Consider the following 13,125-nt stretch of genomic DNA (forward strand, 5'->3'; position numbering starts at 1 on the left):
CCAATGAAATTTAAGCATTTCTTATCTTAAGTCTAACTTGCCACTACGAAAAGAAATTAATCTCTCTCATTCGTGGTTTAGTTGCTTGTTTTGGGCATTCAGACAACCCCAACAGCCTGCATTTTTTTTTTCCTTGTTAGGTCCCTTTCGTCTCCCCTGAGTACTACTCCTAGGTAGTACTCTTTTGATAGGTTGGTGTAAAATGATGATGCCGAGCACCATGCAAAGCGGGTACCAAACGGCTAATCTGGTCGTGTTCGGATTGAAATTGAGTGCATATATATATATAGGGGCGGTTTCGGAGACACCCAAAAAAATATCTAAAAAAATACCTCATAGTTCCCGATCAAATTTTGATGATCCGAGCCGCTCAATGTGATCAGAACGTAATTTTAAGGGTATTTTCTAAAAATCAGTAAAAAAAATGACCGGAAAAGACTTGATCCGAATAGTTTCGAACAGTTTTTTATTGAACGGTTCAAATAAAAATTGCTCAAATCAAGCATTTTCCGGTCATTTTTTTTGCTAATTTCTCGCTAGCACCCTTAAAATCACATTCTGCGCACATTGAACGGTTTGGATCATAAAAATTTGATCGAGAACTATGAGATTGAGATTTGGGATATTTTTTTGAGTGTTTCCGGAACCGTCCCGTATATATATATTTGAATCATTCATTGTTCGGTTAAAATCCGAGTCGTTGATTAAAAACGAACGGCCGAATCATCTGCTTTGCATGGGTGTTTGACAGCATCCACAAAAATTGTGATAATTTTATTTGGGGTAAACCAAAAAAGTAGCTGATTTTCCGCAATGACATGAGTAAATTCTATGAATTATGGTCCCACCACTCTCTAACTTTTGCTTTTGTGGTCGAAGTCATGGAATAAAAACATCACTTATTACGTATATAGAAATAACCAAAAGTATTAGGCGGCCAGTCCGGGAAACAACCATTGTCTCCCGTAAAACGAAGGCGTAAAATTATTGTCTGAATGAAATTTCTTTGCCAATTCAAAAAAAAAACTATTGTCTTACGCACTCCTTGTTAAGGTATGTGTTCCACTTGATTGTGCAACTGTGGACGGGATTGAGACTTTAGACATTACGTATATAACGCCATCTTAAGACCACGGAATAATTACTTGTCGTAGCGTGATAGTTGAAAATTCAACTCCCGACGGTCTGCAAAAATTTATATATGTTGTCCATACATGATACTAATAAATAAAAACGGCTATCTAACCCAGGTATAAAATAGAAACACTAACGGAACATTTGTCGATTGAGAAAAAAAAAAACCAGAGAGCGGTCCAGACCCATGATTAATGGGATAACATTTTCGGAGTATCTGACAACGGCAATATGGCTAGGGGTGGCAATCATACCCTACCCCGCCTTGAATGGGACGGGTTTTTCACATTCTTTTTGGGTATTGGATCGGGATCGTGGTAAAAATTCAAGAATCCGGATGGATTCGGGTAGGGTTTAGGGTGACAGTACTCCGCCCCTAAATCCACCCCGATATTACCCGGCCCGAATTCCACATATATGTGTGTGTGTGCGCGCACGCGCGCGCGAGCGTGTTAGGGTTTTCTTATGTTTCTTATATTTATAGCCCGTTTCAGAACCGAAATAAGAACTTATTTTTTGTCTAATAATAAGGTGTGTTCCACAAAAGGGTGAATAAGTACTTATTTTTAAAAAATGTAATTTCAAGCTAAAAAATTATGTGCTTACGCAAATAATTTTCCTATCACTATGGATCTTGTTTAATAGATCTCATTGAAATCTTTAATACGGTGCAAAAAAAATTGAAAATTTATTTTTCATTTACATTATTTTTGAGTTTGAAAATGTGAAAATAAACTGCTTATTTGAATTTTGTTTAACAAAGCTCCAAAATAGACTCTCACAGCCGCACTTGCCTCTCCTCTCCTCTGAGTCCTCTCTACTGGATTGATCTCTCTCTCTCCCACTGATTTACAGTCTCGCTCCCCTGCGTCCACTGATTTTTACTGTCCCTCTTTAATGATGGGCTCAACAAAGCACATGCATATGGGACGCGGGGGCTCTGCTGCCCACCATAGGCAGCAGCTCCTGCCCACATCTCACACAACACCGTTTTGAAAAGAAAAGAAAAAATAAAACTCTCCGTTTACAATCTTTTGAAGGAGAAACGTGATTATAAAAGTCATAAAGTTAAAATTTAATTAGGTTTCTTTAGAATAATATGATCAGAATAATAAGATTTTCGCGTCAATTCAAACGGATTGAAAATTGGAGCACTTAAATTTTTAATCATATTTTTTAATATATAAACGGTCTAAAAAAATTAAGTGCTCTAATTTTTAATTCGTTTGAACAAATACGAAAATCTTATTATTCTGATCATATTATTCTAAAGAGATATAATTAATTTTTGTCTATAGAGCTCTCATAATCACGTTTCTGATCTACAAGATCCTAAATAAAAAGCATATACTTAATTATGAGAGCTCTAGAGACAAAAAAATTAATTATGATATTATAGAATAATATGATTAGAATAATAAGATCTTCGTACTTATTCAAATGAATTAAAACTTGGCGTACTTAATTTTTTTAGACCGTTTACATATTAAAAAATATGATTAAAAAATTAAATGCTCCAATTTTCAATCCGTTTGAGTTGACACGAAGATCTTATTATTCTGATCATATTATTCTAAAGAGACATAATTAAATTTTAACTCTAAGACTCTCATAATCACGTTTCTGCTCTATAAGATTGCAAACGAAAAGTTTGGTTTTTCTTTCCTTCCCAAAACGGTGCTGTGTGAGGTGTGTGTGAAGTGTGGGCAGCAGAGCCCCGCGTCCATGCACATGCCTTGAACTTGAAATCCCAAGCACGGACCAGACCACCACCGACCCAATCTTCGTCAAGGCCACCTGATTCTCTCATTTCTATTTGGTTGGTAAAATTTTTTTTTTTCCAAGTGAACATTTTCTTACACTATTGCAGATAGATTTTTAATTTTTTAGCATAAATTTTGAGTTAAGATGTGAAAACCATGGAGCTTACCCAAGATTTTTTAGCATTGTTGCCTTCTGCTGCTTGAGAATTGAGAAAAAAGTATGGGGCGGGTAAACCCGTTACCCGACGGGGGCGGGAACGGGGAGATTTTCATTACTTGATTGGGTTTCGAGGCGGGGTCTGAAATTTTAGGGTCGGGGTACATCAAAACCCGCGCCCGCCCCGTTGCTATTCCTAAATATGGCCCGAGATTCAGAATATTTATATTCTACTCCTAATTTTCTAGTTACTCTGTTTCGGCTGAATTTTTTTTTAAAATCAAAATAGCATTTTTATTAAAAAGGAAAGAGGGAAGGAATTTCAACCAAAATCGGAAAGTACATCCAATTGAAAAAAGCTCAAACACTTCTACAGGGCAAAGCCCATAATACCTGAAGGCCTACAATACCCATCTCATACAATAAGAACAAAAAAAAAAACCTACTCCATTAAAGTGGGTTAGGCCCAGCCCGAGAAAATCCAAACAAAATCCTAAACTTTTGAAAAAATTCAAACCCTGCCGCCCACCAAACAAACAGCAACAACTCAAACCCACCGATGAGCCGCCTCCGACAACTACCAAGCCGCCACTGGCCACCCCACGGGATAGACATCATGGTTTTGTTAATTTTTTTAACTTAATGAAATGATTATTAGGAAGAAAGAATCCAAGGCTCCGCACGAGTAGTTGGAAAACTTTTCCACGTTTGCATGGGCGGCTGCGAAAATTCCAACACGGTTTTTTAGTGGTTACGTAAATATTATTTTTTTATGTGGAAAACATTCCCAATTGAAGCACATGTAAGTCATGTTCGGCTCCCCTCGTAAAATCTCGGCCCGTTTAACAGGTTCATTAGGTAAATTTTAACAGGTTGATTAAATAAATTAGCCAAGCTTGATTTGTTTACAAAAGAGTCAAGCTCGAATACCGTGAAGTTCGGCTCGAATTATAATTTACACCCGTAATTCGGGCTCCCAGAATCTAACTATTTCAAAAGCGCCCTCAATTTTTATTTTATTTTATTATGCCTATGCACAAAACTAGTAAGAGATTTTAAATACTAGTTTAAGTGGTACTTTTTGAACTAATGAAAGGATTTTCAAGTTCTCTTACTTATAGTTTTGAATACTTTGTTTATTTCTCTTTAAAGTTGATTTTATCTTTTCAAAAATATTTCATTTGCGAATTAATAGAGGGCGTCAAAAATTCGCATCAAGCCCCTGAAAGCTCAAAGCCAACCTTAATTGAGATCAAAAAAATATTTCTATATTATGAGTACTAGCATTTTTCATCGAGTTTGGGTTGCATTAATTAACCTATCTATTTCATAATCGACATAGTTTAATTTTAGTGAGATTTTTATCGTTTGTTTTAAAAAAATTATTTTCTAGTTCTTCCCAACGATAGTACTTTGATAAAATATAATCCACATCAAAATTGAGAAAATGATGAGAAGGACAAAATTACTATGAAAAAAAGTTGAGATAAATATAAAAAAAAAATGCAAAATTTTTTGACCCAAATGTTTTAAAAATCGTAAAAGTATAAAATTTATCATTATGAAAAATTTAAGCCAAAATCAACCTAAACTGTGTTTCAGTTTTAACTTATTACAAAGCACAATATATCCCACGTTTTCGATAAACCCTTTGCACCTTAAATATGTATTTGAGGGTGCATCTTAATGGGGTCATGATTGATTTATTTTCTCAGCTAAAAGTAAAATTTCAAATTAAATAGTAATAAATCTCCGTAATGTGTTGGAAGCTCATTCAAAGAGTTAATTTTGGGTCGGTTTTAATATTGGATTTCATAGCTCACCAAGTCCTAAGGGGTAAAAATGCAATACTCACTAAGTCTTGTGGGTGTGATTTTACTTCTTTACCCCACTTTAAATAGTAACAAATGAACACAACCTATCATTTAGAATTTCAAATGAATGCACTCTCTCTCTCTCTCTCTCTCTCTCTCTCTCTCTCCAGTCAACCTTGCCACCATCAGCTACTCTTCCGCCGGTCTCAACCCCGCCACTGGCCACTCCTCCGTCGATCTCAACTCCACTACCAACTACTCCTCCTCAGGTGTTCCACCCCCGCCGCCTCCATGGACGTCGATGCCTCCGCCGTCACCTCCATCTGCCGCCTCCATGGATGTTGATGCCTCTGCCATCTTCGTCTGGAACTGCAATCGCCGTTCTTGCCGCAGTTCCTCCACCCCCGCCCCCGTTTAACCACTCATCTCCGCTGGCGACGACTCTTTGGGACACACAAAAACTGCATCCGGTCGTGCTCCAAACAGAGTTTAACATTGTTAATCGTGGTGGATTAACACTATTTAATCCAGGTGTTAACACTGTTAATTGGAGTGTGAATTTAGACAAAAATTAACATTGTTAATCGTGGCGGATTAACACTGTTAATTGGGGTGTGAATTTAGACAAAAATTAACGTTGTTAATTGTGGTGGCGGCGGCGGCGTGGTGGCGGTGATGGTAACGGTGGGGGTGGTGGCGTGGTGGCGGTGGCGACGTGGCGGTGGTGATGGCTGGATTGTCTTTCTCAAATCGCATTTTTTTTGTGAAGGGTATTTTTGTCAACAAAATAATGAAGATGACCTACTGGACTATGAGCTCTTTGAATAGGATCTAGTGGGCTATTCTTCCACCCAGACAGGACCGGCCAGGAAGTTGCTCAAATTCAAAACGAATATTTGCGATGTAAATTATTTATTTTGTGGGCCTTGTGTGAAAATGAGACTTTGTTTTAGACGTGGGCCCAGTGATAAACATGATTTATCATTTCTGCTGGGCTTTGAACACAAAAATTTCATTTTTTACATTCAGCACTTGGACAACAGTGTCAAGTTGTTGGGCTGATAGTCCAGAAGAGCTCTTATTTTGGAACCCTAACATTTTGAGGACCTTTTCTTTTGTTTAGCCTTTTACACAATAATAATTGAGCATCTCCAAATTTTGGGTTGTCACAAAACAAAAAAAAACGTTACTTTATAATTTTGCGCATCTCCAAGCTTGTCTTTGAATTCGCATATGCCTATTTTTGTAAAAGTTTATGTTTATAATTTGGCTTCAATTTTTTGGTATCCATAAACTGTCACTCTCCAACCATGTATCAAATTTTGTGTTCTATTATTTACTTGAATCTCCAACCAAAGGACGTTGAAGCAAAAAGAATCTCCCACCAAAGGGCCTCCAACCAACAATGAAATTTTCAATATTTGGCACCAAGTGTTGGAGATGCTAAAGCAAGGGTAAGGATGCCGAGTTTGACATGGCATACCAAGTGGGATAAATTGACGCTTCAAACAATTCCAACCATGATGTCAATGACATTGATCTCCCCGCTCATGTCAAATTTTACATATGAAAAGTAGGATGTTAATAACTTGAAGCACTTAAATGAGCCAAAACAAAGCCCTTTGAGCACCTCCGACCAGATGTGTCGAATCTGACATGTTACTTGCAATGCCCATTTTTTGAAGGTTGAAGGCTCTCCAAGGTATGTAGTTGTCAAATGAGAAGCTTTGCATGTCTTTTGAACTGTCATTTTTTTAAGACAACTCTGTCAAATCTTACAAAAGTGTCGGCTGCATATGTTTTTAGATTGTGTTAGTATTTTGTAAGACTGTGGGAGCTTCGGTTTATGCCCACGGATATGGACTTGGCACTGAAATTAGGGACGGAAGATTTTTTGTCATCTCGAAATTTGAATTTAGAGTTAGAAATGGTCGTTGGTTTTCGTCTTTTCGATGAATTGGTTCCACAAGTACAATCATAGCAGCCCCAGGGTATCCATAGAGTATGGTAAGAATAGCAGCAAAGTCAATTTTGGAAGGTGTAAACCATAACTCATTTAGAAGCACGGCCACATCTACCTGTGGTAAGGACCATAGCCATACCTAACCATACTTAGGCTAAGTTTTGCTACGGGTTTTTTTTATTTTTTTTGGCTTTTTCTTGTTTTGTCCTTATGTTAAAAAAATTGTGTTTGTTAGTTTTGTGCCTAACTTTTGTGAATTCTTGATTCGTCTCATCAAGACGAATCGAAAATGTAAAAAGTTATGGACTTTTACCCAAATATTTTTTGAAATATCCAAAAAAAAAAAAGGCACAAAACTAACAAATGCAAAAAAAATAAAAAAAAATTGAATAAAGACAAAATAAGAAAAAACCAAAAATCTTAGTGGGACTTAGCCTTAAGTCTTTAATCTCCTGGGCCCGATTGGATGTGGGATGAGTTTTGAGGGTATTATTTATGGAGATGTATAAGATAGTAGAAGATATCTAGATAATATGACAGGGAAGTTTTTGAATCCTTAAATTTCCTCCTATATTTTGGACCCTAGGATCAGATTTGTTGTGAGGGTAAAAGAAAAAAATTTGATTGTAATGACTTAAAAGATCCATATTTGCCGATTGTAATGATTTCTGAAATTGCCGATTGTAGTTGATTGGTTGGACATTATTCAGTTATAGACTTAAAGATCCATATTTGTCATATTTGCCTATTGTAATGATTTCCGAAATTGCCGATTGTAGTTGATTGGTTGGACATTATTCAGTTATGGACTTAAAGATCCATATTTGCTGATTGCCGATTGTAGTTGATTTTGGGTGGACTTAAGGACTTGATTGTAAAGACTTGCCGTTGATTGGGTGAGTATTTCCAAAATACAAATGGGTGATTTCTGAATTTGCCGTTGATTGAATGAGTGCTATAATGGAAATACAAATCGGGTAAGGCAATTTTGCCGTTGATTGAACTATACAAATTGGGTGAAATAAATTTATCTCCCTCTCCTCCCTAATTGTTTGTCTTTCTCTCTCTCTCTCTAAACGTTTTCTTTCCAGTTTTCTTTTCCGTCTCCTTGACTCTCGCCCTCTCTCCAATTCTCTCACCACAGGTATGGCTCTTTACTTCGTTTTTTTCCAGTTCTTCACCCCTTTTTTTTTGTCCAGTTCTATTTGTTAAGTTCAACTCCAAAAAATTTCGATTACGCTCGGTTCAAATCGGAGTCACGGTTGTCCTGAGTATAATGTTTGAATCTATTTTTTTTGAGAACATACAAGGAGGGTGAGGATTTCAATCCGAGCCATCCAAAAGTGCATTGGTAATGAAGAAGTTCATTCTATAGGATTGAAATGAAGAAGTTTTTTTTTACCTTCACAACAAATCAGGACATCAGGATTTGGTAAAAGTTTAATCATGATTGCCCTCAAGTTCATTCTATAGGATTGAAATGAAGAAGTTTTTTTTTTTACCCTTACAACAAATCTGGATATCATTACAATCGGCAATGCAAATTGCACAAGAGGAAAAAAGGAAGCATGAACCAAAGAGGAAAGATAACCAGTTACCAAGACATCAACTGAGAAGTTCAGAAATTAATCCTCTTGAGTTCTCTCTTCTTCTTTTTTAACGGAAATTCAATTCATTTAAGAAACAGAAGCATCTTTACAAAGGATAGAAAGGAAAAAAGGATGTGGGTTTAAAACCCAATTACAGACTAAACTGCTAGGAGTGCCCAAAATTTGGAAAAGCCGTGACAAAAATATAGGAGTGCCGTAGGCATGGGTATTGAGTTTGTTTTGACTTCTTTTTTATAAATGACTTAGTTGAATTTCCTTTCTGTGTAAGTATCTTCATTTTTTGATGCGTCTCGAGTTACAGGATGAGCACTGAGAACAAAATCAATATGCTTCCAATGATTCAAGGAGTCGGGGAGTAACAGTTGTAGAGCAGAATATGGAACTTGGCCCACTAATTGGTAAGCATTCGCTAGTTATTATATAAAGGGTGGATAACAAAGCAGTTGTAGTTAGTTTGGATGATGTATTAAAAAATGAGATAAAATAGTACTTGGTTTGGATAATGGATAAAATGAGAGGATAAAGTCATTTTTTAGTTAAAATGTTGGAGGGGTGATGAGGAGAGCCTCATCTGCCCTTACTAATTAATAACTGGTCGAAACTCATCCATAAATAATACCCCTAGGGACAGTGAGGGGGCATGATTTTATGGAGTGTTCAATCATCCGGCTCCCTTTGACTGCATCCAATCGGGCTCTTAGGTCCTACTTAATTTTCAACCGTGGTTAATTACGCAACACATAACTTTTCAACCGTGGTTAATTACGTAACACATAACTCTGCATTTGGAAAGTACGTGAGATAGACTTTTGATCTTTTTATTGTTCCATAAATATGTCACGATTATGCATTACCTTTTCGCTCTATGACTTGACAATAAAGAAAATCACAATCACTCGTTCACGGTTGAGTTGTGAATAAATTTCTCTCATATGTTAAACATACCGTATAAGATTATGATTTTTCAGAGTCAAAGCGGCGCTAATTGTATAAGGTTTAAATTGCCACTACAACAAAAAACACCAATGGTGACACTTTTTGACACCTTTTGGTGACAAAAAAAATGGTGTTGACACGGAATATACTCAATGGTGACAAACAATTTGACTACTTGTCACTAAAAACCTTTGGGTAACCAGGTCCTGGGGCGCCAAATAATGAGGGGATTTGGTGACAGAAATTTTGTCACTGAAGACAAGTTTCGGTGACAAGCGTAAAGTTGTCACTGAAAGGTCTAAAAATTTGTCACCGAAGACAAGTTTCAGTGACAAGGGTAAGGTTGTCACTGAAAGATCCAAATTTCCTGGTAAGAACTTGTCGCGCTTATAAAAAGTTAAATAAATTTTTTTTCATTCAAAACGACGCCAATTTTTCTTAATCACCAAAAACAAGCAACCATGCTACTTGTACAGATGTTTTTCACATATTAGGCGCATATATTTTTTTGAGGCCCATATCGGGGTCCCACAAAATGATCTGAATCGCTAATCTTTTTGAAAATATTTTTAGGAGGGTTTGTATAAGAAATCAGCTTCAACAGATATCGGTGAGGGCTTTCTCAAAAACCGTAAGACGAATCATTCTGATTTGTCCTATGATTTCTGAGAAAGCCTTTACCAATATTTTTTGGAGTTGATTTTTTACAAGAACCTTCCAAAAAATATTTTAAAAAAAATGAAAGGTTCGGATTATTTTGTGGGAGGCCAATATGGGTCCTACAAAAATATATGTGCATGATATGTACAAAAACACTTGTGTGGAATCATTACTGAAAAACCAGCCCTAATTTTACTCCAACTTTACTCTCTCCACTTACTCTGTGTCTCTCCACAACCGGCATTATTAAAAAAAATACCGTTTTTAATCTGATTATGCACGTCAATAATTTCAGAAACACCTGCGAAATTTCAACCCTCCTAAAACGACGTTGCCTCTCTGTGTACCCAAAATCTTCTCCTTATCTCCCTCCTATTTTTTCCCTTTCGTTTGAACTAAGCTCATAATTTTTTAACCTCAGCCCCCAAACGAAAACTTCTCAAACAAAAAGCCCCAAGTCCTGATTTCTTTCTGATCGTCATTGATCTCTCACTGGCATCTTCACTGATCGTCGATCTCTCTCTCCGGCGTCGCAGGTACGCACGATTTCTTCCTGATCGACCTTTCTGTTTGGTTGTCACCCGATTTGGATCACACACAGGCACAGAGTTTGGTTTAGATCAAGTTTTGGGTTTCGATCTCTCTGAACCTCAAATCCCCTCTCTATTTAAGGGTTTCGACATTTCGCTGGGAAGATTTCGAATATTCTGGATTCGGCTTCGTAGCTATATTCGTCCGTGTATACAATATAGAAGCAAGCTATGCTCTAGGGTTTTCAATTGGGCAGATCGGGGTTTCAAATATTTGGGGAAGGTTTCTTAAGCTTCGATTTCATGGCGCACCAATTGCTTTGCCTATAAGTGATTTCGATTCTCTGATTTCTATGTAAGGTTTTTAATTTTTCGTTAACTTTATTGTGTATTGGGTCTTATATTTTGTTGCGTTTTATATGAGTATGCAAACTGATGCGAGTGATTGAGAGAATTTGATTTACAAAATTGGTAACTATGATTTTACCTTCTTTAGTGTATTACTCTCTTTTGTTTCAGCTTGATTTCTCTAAATTTCTCAGTTCCCTCATAGACCTAGCGCTGACCCACAGTGGCAGAGTTGAAGATTTGATAGGCTTGATTTCATTTTGGAGTCTTCTCAAGAACCCTTGGGTTAGCAAATTCAGAATCATAATTGGGTATTCTCTCTCGTATCTCTTTGGGAATAAATTTGTTTTTTTTTTTTTGAAATGGCAGGAGTATCAATTTGTTATGAAGAACTAAAATTTGAATCTGCACACGTTGGAACCACACTTTTATGTGTTTGTGTTTTGTCTACTGCTTACATTATATTTGGTACTTAGAATATGGACTTATACTGTTCTTGCATTGCTTATTTAGTTGTTCAAATATCCTAACATCCTTATCTATAGTATTAAGTGCAGAGTTTTTAAAGAAATGGCAATATGTTCTCTATGTGCAGGTCAAATTTGGCTCTTCTATAATTAGGATAGGATCATCAAACTCTCAAGGATGTCCTGCCCAAGGCAAGTACCCACTTCTAAAAGTTTCGGAAATTTTACCAGTTCAAGTCATATATGGCAAGTTTATGTTAAGCATTGTTTGTGATCTTAAAATGTTCAGGATTCCAAGGCATTGTTGGTGGGACAAAGTTTTGATTTATTATTAGATAGATAAAGAACTTTAGGAGATAAGAATTTATGCATATACTACATCAACCATTGGATTCTCTTGCAAGGTCCTAAATGGTACAAGTACAATATAGTATATACCCATTAATGCCATGTGAACTGTACCAATGGTTTTATGCATTGTGAAATGAACTCTTCCATTCCTCCAAATACATGTGTATAGGATTGGATAAGGCCATGGATATGTGATATTGTCTAACACTGTAACCAAATTAGACACTTGGAGTTGGAACATCCACTTTTAATGATTGCCCAGGTACAAGAAGCTCACAATTGATAGTAAAGAATATATTATGACCTCTCATGTAGATGGGAGATTGTAATCCCAATAATTTATAGACTTCTGGAAAAAAAGTAGTTCTAATACTGAAAGTTGAATGCTTCATGCTTTGGCTGTAACACGAATGTGTTTTGTCTGGTGTGTTGTCGGGTGCTTGGGACACTTTGGAGACCTATAGATGGAGATACCTATTGGTGCCAACGGATTCGCTCTTTTCTGCCCTTCCATGAAACCAAAAATAGCAAGTTTGCTGCTAATAAAAAATTGGAACTTAGAGCCGTATTGCAGGAACTAGAGCTATTTTAAGCTATATTCCTTACAGTAATTGTAATTTCAATTTCTGTACAGTAATTGTAGATTTTGTTTTTGTACTACTGGTTTGTTTCACTTTGGCTACCAATTTACCAAGCTCTTACATTTGGTCTTTGGCTGGTTTTTGTCGTTGGGTACACAATATGTGGTCTATGTGCTTTCAAATTTAGTGTCATAGCATTCCTTCATGACAATTGCCACCGTTTTGGCGTTTTTCATAGATTAAAGCTCCAAGGATGTTGCAGTCTATATTCGCTGCAGTTGGTTATCTTTACCTGTACAAGCTCTCTCATGTACTCATTGGTGGCCATGCCGTGCAATGTGCAGTAGTATCCTTCTAGTTTTGTGTTTTGCCACTGCCCACTGCTAAGGTTAGGGAACTTGTGGCACTTCTATGGTTCGAGAGGATATCATTGAGGTTGACGTGGCAAAAACTAGCTGCTATTTTCTAATTTGACTGTATGACTTCTTGTGTTATGGCTCGTTAAGCCATATTGATCACCTCCCATACCTCCTCCTTGCCTTATGATGTTTTTAATTTACTTTGGGAAAAAGAAATACGTAAATAGAACATAGCATTCGTGCATGAAAAGAAGTGATTTATGTGGTTTAATTAAATTTGTTTTTTACGTACAATCTAATTATCGTGCTTTTTCAGGCTTTAAAAGTGTGATAAAGCTTGAATTAATGTTGTTCATGTGTCGGACACGTGTCTCAAGTGTGTCCGGAGCGTGTCCATGTGTCGGACATTGTTACATATATAATTACTTCTTCTTTTTTTTCCAATTTTGCAC

General features: G+C 36.6%; 1 long non-coding RNA gene across 2 annotated transcripts; it reads left to right on the plus strand.

Moving 5' to 3' along the window:
- Positions 1–10,306: 10,306 nt before the first annotated feature.
- LOC131329338 (uncharacterized) lies at positions 10,307–12,532 on the plus strand. 2 transcript variants are annotated; one of them, XR_009200725.1, is made up of 3 exons: positions 10,307–10,573; positions 10,710–11,226; positions 11,511–12,532. It is a non-coding gene; the product is annotated as an uncharacterized LOC131329338 (long non-coding RNA). The 2 variants fall into 2 exon arrangements; XR_009200726.1 differs by having other exon boundaries at positions 10,763–11,226.
- The last annotated feature ends 593 nt before the right edge of the window (positions 12,533–13,125 follow it).

This window comes from Rhododendron vialii, chromosome 6a (genome assembly GCF_030253575.1).
Source record: "Rhododendron vialii isolate Sample 1 chromosome 6a, ASM3025357v1".
NCBI lineage: Eukaryota > Viridiplantae > Streptophyta > Magnoliopsida > Ericales > Ericaceae > Rhododendron > Rhododendron vialii.